This window comes from Vipera berus, assembly GCF_964194415.1.
Source record: "Vipera berus genome assembly, chromosome: 2".
Classification (NCBI taxonomy): domain Eukaryota; kingdom Metazoa; phylum Chordata; class Lepidosauria; order Squamata; family Viperidae; genus Vipera; species Vipera berus.
Genome location: NC_138203.1, coordinates 259,582,636 through 259,594,750, shown reverse-complemented (window position 1 = coordinate 259,594,750; position 12,115 = coordinate 259,582,636). Strand labels below are relative to the sequence as shown.

The 12,115-nt window shown below is 42.1% G+C and overlaps 1 protein-coding gene across 1 annotated transcript in view; it reads right to left on the bottom strand.

Moving 5' to 3' along the window:
* The window catches only part of FHIT (fragile histidine triad diadenosine triphosphatase), a 1,015,625-nt gene extending 1,005,730 nt beyond the window's left edge, over positions 1-9,895 (bottom strand). Inside the window, exon 1 of the mRNA XM_081320223.1 lies at positions 9,801-9,895. The gene's annotated coding sequence lies outside the window, so the exon portion shown is untranslated. The remainder of the gene's footprint in view (positions 1-9,800) is intronic.
* Between the last annotated feature and the right edge of the window lie 2,220 nt (positions 9,896-12,115).

Below are 12,115 nucleotides of genomic sequence, written 5' to 3'. Positions count from 1 at the left end.
AGATGCCAGCGGGGATTAAATGTAAAAATAAAGTAAATGAAAGGATGAGCTGCGGTGCTGACTGCATGATCATACAGTTGTTGAAGGAAAAGTCTTCATCATGGTTCAGTCCAAGCCGGGAATAAACAACATGGCGACTGCTTTAGAAAGAAGGTTGCAGTTTATTGAAGAGGAGAGGCAGACAGAAAGATGGCTCTGGAAGAAAACAGAGTGAGCACCTGTAGGGAGTGGGTTTTTATACCGTCTGGGGCTCTTGAGGTTGTTTCCTGTTCTTGTTTGAGGCTTTGTATTTTCTGTGTCATGTATTTTGATCTGAGTCTGGGTGTGCCTTTCTGGTATTCTGATGGTGGTGGGTTAATCCATTTTGTTTAATCGTTTTTAATTTTTGTATCTTGTTTTTTTAATATGTATTGCCCTGTTCACCACCCTGAGTCCTTCAGGAGAAGGGCGGTATACAAATAAAATTAATAATAATAATAATAATAATAATAATAATAATAATAATAATAATAATAATAATAATAATAATAATAATAATAATAATAATAATAATAATAATAATAATAATAATAATCCAATTATGTCCTAAGGGTCATATCCTGCTTCCCTGGGGTTGTGGCTGATAACTCTTAGATTTTTGGTGTTGATTCTAGGGATCTTTCTTCCTAATCCTAGTTTCCTGACTCCAGTCTTTCTGACAAGATTATCATTTGCAATTCTGCAGAGCTGGTTTCTGCTTCGGGGAGGGAGACTTGGGGCTATTAAGAAAAACTGGGCATGCTTTTCTGCCTCTTTAAGATCCTTTGAAATATAATATTCTGCCCTTTTAATATTTCCTTCTCTGGGGGGGCTGACTTCCCACACAGTGGTTTGCCCCAGCAAAATTCACCCCTTTCCTTCCCCCTCGAGCTGCACCTGGTAAATTATGTTGTGCAGACTTCTAGCTTGTCCACGTGAGGCTGTTGCAGCCCCCCCCCAAGATTCCTGTTCCTTCCATTTGCTCATCATGGTGACCTCATCCCAAAGCCTGAAGGAGCAGCAACTGTTTTTCAGTCTCGACAACTTGAAGAAGGGTAAAATTCAGCTCCCAGAATTCCCTAGCCAGCATGCATGGACTTCAAATCCCAGAATTTAGCATGCATGGAACCCAGGTTGACTCTAAAGAGGTAACAGTAATTGATCTGGAAATAATTTAATTTAATTTAATTTAATAACATTTATATACCGCCCTTCTCCCTGAGGACTCAGGGCGGTTCACAGGGCAGAATAAAATAGCAAATACAAACATTAAAAAAGATTAAACAATTGCCCTAGTTAAAAACAATATAAATACAACGCTAAAAACCCCCAGACAAATTAAAAAGCGAAAGATAAAACAACCCCAACACACCCCCCTCAGGCTAGGCCGGCTTGTACAAACAGAAATGTCTTGAGATCGCGACGAAAGGAGCGAAGATCGGGCGCCGTCCGGAGCTCTACCGGTAGCTGATTCCACAGCTCCGGAGCGCCCACAGAGAAGGATCTCCCCCTGGGGGCCACCAATCGACATTCTCTGATCGGTGGCACCCTGAGGAGGCCCTCTCTGTGGGAACGCACAGGGCGTAGGGAGCTTGATGCCGGCAGCAGATGTTCCCTGAGGTACTCCGGCCCCATGCCATGGAGTGCTTTGAATACCGTTACCAGTACCTTGAATCTCACCCGGAAGACAACTGGCAACCAATGCAGCTCACGGAGCAGAGGTGTAACGTGGGAGTATCGGGAGACTCCCAACACCACTCTCGCGGCTGCATTCTGTACCAGTTGGAGCTTCCGAGTGGTCCTCAAGGGCAGCCCCATGTAGAGAGCGTTGCAGTAGTCCAGACGAGAGGACACGAGCGCATGAGTGACCGTGCATAGATCATCCCGGCTAAGATAGGGCCGCAACTGACGCACCAGGCGAACCTGTGCGAAGGCCCCCCTAGTCACGGCTCCTATATGATCTTCCAAGGTGAGCCGTGAATCTAGGAGGACCCCCAAGTTGCGAGCCCTATCTACGGGGGGTAATAATTCACCCCCCATAGCTAGAGGTGGAATGTCCGAATAAACCCGGGATGAAGATATGCAAAGCCACTCAGTCTTGTCGGGGTTGAGCTGGAGTCTGTTCCTCCCCATCCAGACCCGAACCGCCTCCAGGCAACGGGACATCACGTTGAGGGCATCACTGGGGTGGTTTGGGGTCGAAAAGAAAAGTTGGGTATCATCAGCGTACTGATGATACCCAACTCCAAAGCCACGAATGATCTCACCCAGCGGCTTCATGTAGATGTTGAACAGGAGAGGCGAGAGGACCGACCCCTGAGGAACTCCACAAATGAGAGACCTCGCGGTCGACCTCTGCCCCCCTGCCAACACCGACTGCGAACGTCCCAAGAGATAGGAGGAGAACCACTGTAAAACTGTGCCTCCCACTCCCAATCCCCTGAGACGCCGCAGCAAGATACCATGGTCGATGGTATCGAAAGCCGCCGAGAGGTCTAATAGGACTAGGACAGAGGAATGCCCCCTGTCCCGAGCCCTCCAGAGAGGGTGAGCTACTGTTGCCAGCATTTCTGCTCCAAATCCAATTCCATCTGTCACATCAAAAACAAAACTGGGCAAAATCTCTCCTGACTATAATCTTGACCTGTTAAACAGATAAGGACAATCTCCTTCATATTAATATGTGACACTCTGCTATTTTACCAGCCAGATGTTGTTTGGAGACTTTTGGGCCAAACGATGATTAAAGCAGGAGGAAGGCCTATTTTCATATCTTTTTTTTTTTTTTGCTTTCTTTCCTCTTCTGTAGGATATTCACGTTCCTGAGAATGCGTATACCTATGGCATTCACGGCCATGTATTACAAACTATGTTTACTCCATTAAAGAAAAAAATTAGAATCTTAATCCATTTTTTTCTTGTCTATACTGCATTTGGTACTTTTTAGTTTTGAGTATATTACCTGCTGTGACACTGCCTTTAGTTAATTTTACGTAATTGCACATTGATTTTATTTGATGATTGAGGCTATATATTTTTGGTTTCAAGCTAGTCTAAATTGATACTGGAGAGGGACTTATAAATGCTCAAACTTCAAGCAGCTGCCTTTTCCTGAGTGAATGGGGATATAATATAGGTAACTTAATGGGTAGCAGAAGAATTGACCTGGGTCTGCTTTAATGATCTCAAGGAAATGTCTGGCTCCACCTTCAAAGAAAGAACAAAAGATGAATGACAAGCTAACTCAAGCATTTGGCATGGAATTATTTTACCCTACTTGTTCTGATGTTAATATTGATTTCCAATATACTGAACAATTCTTTTTTTTCCCTGTGAAATATTAGAGCAGCTGGAAATATAAGGAAACTGATCACTGAAGAAGACCAGAAAAAGTTAACTAGCAGCTGAGAGAATAAAGACGAGCAAACCCATTGAAATTCTGATTGTGTATTGACTTAGTTAAGTCCTGATACTAGTCCGTGATTGGATGTTTGAACAATATTTTTCCCTGGTTTTTTTAATCTCTGAAACATACATAAGCATAGATTATACTTGCATACCCTGCTAAACCATGGTTTGCTTAATCAGTTTATTGAATAAACCAGAATTGGCTGATTTTGCATAGTGTGTTAAGCCATAAACCATTCTTGGCATTAACCACAGCCAAATGAACTGTTTTTTACACCATGGAAACTGTAGGGTGTTAAATTCATCAGAACAAAATCAAAAGGGCCTTTTACATAGGGCTGATTTCCCTTTTTATAAAACTGTAAAGAAAATTGCATTATATCAGGATCACCTATTCCCTAAATGTATATATACAGCACACGTATATGTGTGTATATGTAAGTGTATGTGTGTATACATACACATATGCACATATACACCTATATACACACATACAGTACATACACACATATTTTCTTTAGAGTGGGCCTTAGATGTTCATTTTTAATGTGTGCCAGTATGTACACAGAAAAAGTGATAGTAAAAATTGTCTTAAACTGTGGCATTAGTTTCACTTGCCAACAAGCTGCAGCCTTGTTGACAAAGAAAATAAGCAACTTGGATTGGAGAGACTAGGATTGGAGGGAAAGATATCTAAGGATTGGTTTAAAGACCCAGTATCTGGCATTTTAAATCTAAAGTGGAGGAAACTGTGAACTCAGGCAACATCATTCCAAATCTTCCTCTTTTTTATTAGTTTATATTTCCATATTTCTTAATCGCCAATCTCATTCAGAGACTTTTTTTTCCCCCATACTTTCTCCTATTCCTTTTATCTGGGTTCTTGTTCCCAGCAAATGGGAGTTACATTTTAGCTTTGCTTATTTTTCCCCTGATAAGACCTGCCATGGATTCCTGACTGCCTTCGGTCTAACATGCCAACGATATTTCATGTATATTTATTTGGAGCTGTATTCACAGAGGCAGAAATTTTCGATATACAGTTAGCCTCTTACATCCCTCCAGTGGTAAGGCCCAGGGGAGGGGGATGAAGTGGGAGAGTGCAGTTTTGACTTGCTGAAGTGTTGATTGGTTGTTTGGGATTTTTTATTCGTTTCCCTTGTGATATTTCAAATTAAGCTGAAGTATTCAGTTACTTTTTTCCTGATGCATATGCTTGAGTATACAGATTAAAAATTCCCCTCCCCTGTTATTTTTCTTTCCTTTTCTTTTTGCTAAGGGCAGACAGAAAATTCTGCAGTAGAATTTTTTTTTAAGCGTCAGAAAGATCAAAGAGAAAACCATCACGCTCGTACATACAGGGAGAGGCATCCAACCCCTCAGAGAACATTTGTTTCCTTAAATTTAAACACTAAGTGTAAACACAGGGCCAAAAGCCCCAGAGAAGAGGCTAATTCTCTTCCCGACAAAGAGATGAGTTCAAAGGCAAGGCTGTCGAGGTGGCTTGAATTTCCAGTAAGATAAAAATCCACCGGTCTCTCTGGCATTGCGATGCGAAAGCTTACCTGGCTCCTTGTGAAAAGCAATTTGTTTTAGATTATGGCACAGCGACTATCATTTAAAGCACCAGGGATTGTGATTTAATGCAGAAGAACATCCTCGCCCCCTAATACGGCCTACAAGTTGCAGGCTTCTTCAGGTTCCTTGTCCAGCCCCATTATGATTCAGGGAAAGAGAACTGGCACCAGAGTGATCGGTGAGACATAGCTTCATTAGTCTAGTCTGCATGCTACACTTAATTGTGTTGAAAATTTGCCTCCTAAAGGCTAGCCACTAATCAGTCTGTCTCTCCGTCCATTCCTTCCCTGCAGCCATAGTCTACTTCACTTTTCCACCGAGGGATTCATTAATGCAGGATGCAGCAGAGAAGACAAAAGAGGAAAATGGTGGGAGGGTGTTTAGCAATATTGGAAAACATAGGAGATACATTCCTGAGCTTCTCCGGGAGGGAAGGAATGCGGCAAATCCTGCTTTTTTATTATTATTATTAAAACAAAAATGTGATTGGTTAAATTACAGTCTGTCCCCAAGTAGCATGCATTGTACAGGTAGTCCTCGACTTACAGCCATTTGCTTAATGATCATTCAAAGTTACAATGGCGCTGAAAAAAGTGACTTTTCCCACCTACAACCGCTGCAGGATCTCCATGCTCATGAGATCAAAATTCGGACACTCGGCATGTATTTATGATGGTTGCATTGTCCTGGGGTCATGTGATTCCCCTTTTGGAGCTTTTTTTAAATTCTTTTTTGACAAGCAAAGTCATTCATTTAACAGCCGTGTTACTAACTCAACAACTGCAGTGATACATTTATTCATTTATCAACTGTGGCAAAGAAGATTGTAAAATTCACTTAATAACTACCTTGCTTAGAATGCAAATTTTGGGCTCAGTTGTGGTCGTAAGAAGAGGATTACCTGTACTCCCTCCTATTTTTCCCCATAGCAACAATTCTCTGGAGCAAGTTCGCTTGTTTGTATGTTGGATACTTTTACCGCCCTGAGATACTTGTAAACACAATTTTAAAAAACTACAAATCAGGATTTGGTCATTTTCTCATGATATATTTGTGGCGTGATCCCAGGTTGTTGCAGAAGTCCACTGGGCTCTCATGAGGAAAATGTAACCTGTGGTCACAAGTTCTTTATCTTGTGGGAGAATTTTAACCCACGTATAGGGACGCGGTGGCTCAGTGGGTTAGGACGCTGAGCTTGTCGATCGGAAGGTCGGCAGTTTGGCGGGTCGAATCCCGAGTGCCGCGTAACAGAGTGAGCGCCTGTTACTCATCCCAGCTTCTGCCAACCTAGCAGTTCGAAAGCACGTAAAAATGCAAGTAGAAAAATAGGGACCACTACGGTGGGAAGGTAACAGCGTTCCGTGTGCCTTTGGCGTCTAGTCATGCCAGCCACATGACCACGGAAGACGTCCTCAGACAAGCGCTGGCTCTTCGGCTTGAAACGGAGATGAGCACCGGCCCCTAGAGTCGGAAATGACTAGCACGCATGTGCGGGGGAACCTTTACCTTTATACATAAAATTTCATTCTAATCTTAATTGAATTGTATGCTTGCCCTGGGTTTGTTTAAAAAAATGGAAATGTGAGATATCAATTGCATACATGAATAAATTTAATTTTCAGAATAACTTGAACCTCGTCTCCAATTCACAGCAATTATAAAGTTTGTGAAGCACTGCCCTACACTATGTTTTCCGTAATGGCTGGCTCTCTAGTCCTGCCATTTACCAAGGCAGGATGCACTTATTTCGATGGAATCATTTAAGAACAACACAGCTACATTATCTGTCCCATATCTTTTTGAATGGGGTCAGCTTAACATGAGACTCTATAAAGTTCAATTTCATCAGGGGTAGCTTTGCAAAGGCCTCTTTCTAGATTTTTCTATGTAAAGGCTTTCAAGAACATATCTCTATGTATAGGTATAGGTCAGGAGTAAGCAACCTCGGCTCTTTTATGACTCATGGACTTCAACTCCCAGAATTCCTGAGCCAGCCATGCTGAGGGGAAAGGGAGAGGTTTTCACGCAGAGCCATCCTAGCTCAGGAATTCTGGGAGTTGAAGTCCACGTGTCATAAAAGAGCCAAATTGCCTGCCTCTGGCCTAAACCTCACAGATATTCAGAGAATATCAAGAAAAAATCTGCCAAGGTATTCCATTTGCCTTAGCACACTCAATTGAAGAGTGGCAACTCAACCTTCTTTGCTCTCCTCTCTTTTGTCTGTCATGGGGATGAATACACTGGGGGCTGAGGACCATCGCTGTAGTGAACACTTGTACTTTGGGGTGGGGATATAGATAAATCATCCATATGCACGTATCCATTTTGATACTCTTTCAAACTTCTGTGGCTATGCTGGCTCAGGAATTCTGGGAGTTGAAGTCCATGAGTCATAAAAGAGCCGAGGTTGCCTACCCCTGGTATAGGTTCTCCTGCTTGAGCAGATGGCTGGACTAGAAGACTTCCAAGGCCCCTTCCAACTCACTACTATTCTATTCTGTGACAAAGGAGTGTGTCACCACTTCTAAAAAAATACACAAAGGAAAAAAAAAACAGCCAAGACCCTAAACCTCTTTAATTTTATGCTAAGTACCATTTGTGGCTTTTAATTTGCATTTTGCTGAATTTGATTTTTGGGTTTTCTTCATATGCCAAAATTACAAACATATATACAGGGCTTGCCCCTCCAAACAACAAAGAAATTTCAGCAGATGCTTTCGGAATCAGTATGCAAAACAAAGAACAGAAATGAGCAAAGCAACAGAGTGACACATTCACATCTTTTAATTCAAAAGTTACTTGCCAAGATCGGATGCTGTCTGGTCTCTCCAAAGGAAAAACACCTGAAAAACTGTATTGCCCCATTCCTTTTAAAGGGCTCTCACCACAAGACAAATGTAACAATATGTCAGAAAATATTTACATCAATCATTCAGTCAGACGAGAACAGGAGGGAGAAAAATATGTCAGGACATGCAAAATGTGTACGCTGAAACTGCTCTGAACCCCTATCTTAGGAACTAAAAGGTTTGGTTAGAAACCACCATCCTATCTCGTGGAGAGACGATTTGGCATGACTGTTAGCCCAGAAGAATTTCTTCTACCTGAAATACTATTCTTGTCCAGTAGTAGGTTGATTGTGTGATTAAAAAAAAAAGGTTTGAATGGCATGTGGTGCTTTTCTTTGCTTAAAGTCCAGATTTTTTTTCATGTAACTTCTATTTTTTAAAAAAGTCTTTTCAAATTTAATCAGCAAAATGAAAGTGCACTTCAACATGGACAGTCAGGTAGACATCAGGAAAAGGGCTTTCTTAAAGAAGGCCAGTCGCACTGGTCCTTCTCTCTAGGAATCAGTAGACCCAAGGCATAAAACAATCTTACGTGTTGAGAAATAGATCCCCAGAAAGATCCGAGGGAGGAAGGGAGGGGTGGGCCAGGGCATTTCAGAAAATCAAAACAGCAGCATCTTCTCTGCAATCAAAGCCCCATCAGACACACAATGCGGGTGAAAAAGAGTGGCTCCTTGCTTGCAGGGTTGGGGATAGAACAATAGGGTTCTATCTAGAACAGGGGTAGGTAGGCAACCTTGGCTCTTTTATGACTCGTGGACTTCAACTCCCAGAATTCCTGAGCCTTCTGGACTTCTGGGAGTTGAAGTCCACGAGTTATAAAAGAGCCAAGGTTGCCTACCCCTGATCTAGAACAACCCCCTCCCCGTGGCAGGAGATTCTATACCATTCCGGACTTTCTTGCCTTTTTTTTTTTGACACTGCAGATGCCCCTGCCTGGTATAGGGGAAAGAAAAAGAATTGCATCTGTGCCTTACCTCCGCAGGAGAACCCTTAAAATAGAATAACTTGCTTTTTAGGAAGGGAGCAAAGACACAGTAGTGACAGATTTTATTTTCCTGGGCTCCAAGATCACTGCAGATGGGGACTGTAGCCAAGAAATTAAAAGACGCTTGCTCCTCGGGAGGAAAGCCATGGCAAATCTAGACAGCACACTAAAAACAGAGGCATCACCCTGCCAACAAAAGTGCGTATAGTCAAGGCGATGGTCTTCCCAGTTGCAATGTATGGCAGTGAAAGCTGGACCATAAGAAAGGCTGAGCGCCAAAGAATTGAAGCCTTTGAACTATGGTGCTGGAGGAGACTCCTGCAGTCCTTTGGACTGCAAGGCGATCAAACCGGTCAGTCCTAGAGGAGATCAACCCTGACTGCTCTTTAGAAGGCCAGATCCTGAAGCTAAAACTCAAAAATACTTTGGCCACCTAATGAGAAGGAAGGACTCACTGGAGAAGAGCCTAATGCTGGGAAAGATTGAGGGCAAGAGAAGAAGGGGACGACAGAGAATGAGGTGGCTGGATGGAGTCACTGAAGCAGTAGGCGTGAGCTTAAATGGACTCCAGAAGATGGTAGAGGGCAGGAAAGCCTGGAGGAACGTTGTCCATGGGGTCGCGATGGGTCGGACACGACTTCGCAACTAACAACAACAACAACAACAAAGACACAGATCGCCCCACCCGTTTAGGTTTCGGCTCCGCCCACCTCGCGTTCTGGCTTCTCCCGCCGCCTTTTGGTCCTTTGAAAAACCCTCACAAGAGTTTCCGGGGCGTTCCAAAAGTGCCTCGCTCTGTCCCCGAGCACGCTGCTGCTTGCGTTGCTTTCCCGACACGGCCCCCGTTTCTGAAGCAACTGGACGGGAAACCATTTGCTAAACGGGCCGAATAAACCGGGGAGAAAGCAACAGCCCGGTCATGCCGGGAGAAACGTCTGAGTGCATTTGATCGAGCCTACCTTTCACTGTGTGCTTTTAGCTCCTGGGCTGATGGCCAAGTCCAGGAAAGCCGGGAGGCGCGGTTAACAGCTTTGCCTAGCTTGACTAGAGGGTAACCGGAAGCCCGTGTTATAACTAGCAAAAAAAAAAAAAGAAGAGCTTCTGACGTAACCAAGAAAAAGTTTGTCTAAGTGTTCTCGCTGCAGCTGCGGGACGGATCAAAGAGACAAAGTCGTTCTGCAGCGCTGCCAAAAAGGCCGGTGCTCCGCCGAACGCAGCAGCTCCGCGCTTTCTATGGGAGTCACCCCACAACAACATTCAGAAGGTTTCGTTTCTGAATTAACAGGGTTTGTTCTCGGCTTACCTGGGCCCTCAATGCAATGCTTGGGTTTTGTTTGACTTCGGCTTCGAGTCATAGGCTTTTTTTCTCTCTCTCTCCAAAGGATCAGACGCTATAAGGGGTGTCGCTATAATGATTTCTATGCATACGGGCTTAGCGTGTTTAAATGTGTGTTATGTATGTGTACACTTTTGAGAACAAGCAACAACATTTCATTTTTACTGTGTGCCGTTGTGCCCACAGGGGAAAAAAATGACAAAGTTTAGCTAATCTAATCTGTGTTTATGCATAAAGCACTGGGGGCTGTGTAACATCCATTCCCACGTGCATTTGTTTGACAGTGAGAAAACAAACTTCATTTTTTTTAACCTTTCACTCCTATTTCAGTCGTAGGTCAGGTCAAATGTAAAATACCCCTCTGTTAAGTTGGCTTGGCTTTTTGAGAAGTTCTTAGAATATAACGTTGGTTTTAAGACAAGGCAAATCCAGTATATTTCTGAAAGTTGGTTTTGCACAAAAGGTCCCTTGTTTTTAGAGAGATAGCTGTGTTTTTATCTTTCAAATACGCCTAAGAGGACAACCAAAGAACATTTATGACCACAGCAAGTCTATTTGGGAAACAAAAAAACCTAACTGAGTTACAACACAGTCCACTAAGCACAATGTTCTCTGCAAGAATATATGTTGATCTCTTAATAAAACCCAGTGGCTGAAATCTTTAAACTGCAGATGCCAATGTTAAAGCCAATGAGGTTTATCTGAGATGCGATTATTGCTAATTGAAATCTGGATAGCGTTTGAAACTCATATGCTTTTAGGACCTTATGTCAGCCCTCAGAGTTCAGTTGAATATAGCTCATAAATCTTCTTTAAGAAAAGCATATCCGTGTTCAGGAAGTTGCTAATAACAAAAACTTCAAAATATCCTTTGTTGTGGGAAGGAAAAAAGATTCTAAGCATCTTTAGGTCTTTCATGTAACTGATCTGAATCTGGAGACTTGTTCATAATAGCCAGATGTTGACATGTATGCATCTCTCTCTCTCTCTCTGTCTCTCTCTCTCCCTCCCTCCCTCTCTCTCTCCCTCCCTCTCTCTCTCTCTCAAATGTAAGACTCGGTGTTTAAATCCTAACAATTCCTTAAGAAAAAGAAACCTTAACTAATGCTTCAGTATTTCTTCCCAGCCTTGAGCCTGAAATGTTTTGTGCAATTTTTACAAAACAGTTTTCACAAGTCTGAGCAGTGCTGGTTCTTATTATGGGCCCTTATAGGACTCCTATATTTAAGTCTTATCACAAATGATGATTGTATTACTCATAGCTGTAAAAATTTTCACTAGTTTTATGATTTCTGTGTTTAATAAAACCTATTTTCATTCGATTTTAACTAGTTACCTAGTAAGATGAATGTAAAATAAATGTAGATTTTCAGGTAAAATTGGTTGTAAGATCAGCCAAGATCTTCACCCCAACAGACAGCAGCATTAAGTTCCATTAGAATATATTCCTTATTAAAAATGCACATTAAAAAGCCATGTCTTTTTTTTTTTAAAAAAAAACTGTCTATTTAAAAGATAATGAATGCTTTGAAACTTTGGTACCAAAAGACACAGTCATATTAAAACAATAAAAGATTACATTAGGGAAATTCAGATATAAAAAGTCTATAGTGAGAACATTTGCCCAATCAAGAATGGCATTATGGAAATTGCTTGAGGAATTTACATTAACAGTTATGTACTAAAGGGGAAGTTGTGTTCAAAAGCTCCATATGTTAGGGAAAGTTGTGAATGAAAACAGATGCAGATTTTTCACAGTTTTTTTTAAAAACATAACCATAGACTGGAATGTTTCTCTACTGATGTAGATTATGAAACAGAAAGAAATTTGTATCAATTTGCACATGTCTATCTGTTGTTGTGAATTCCCCCCCTCCCCAAATCAAACAATATATCAACCCTTCAGCTGTCTGTTATTACTGTCTCAAGATCCAAAGT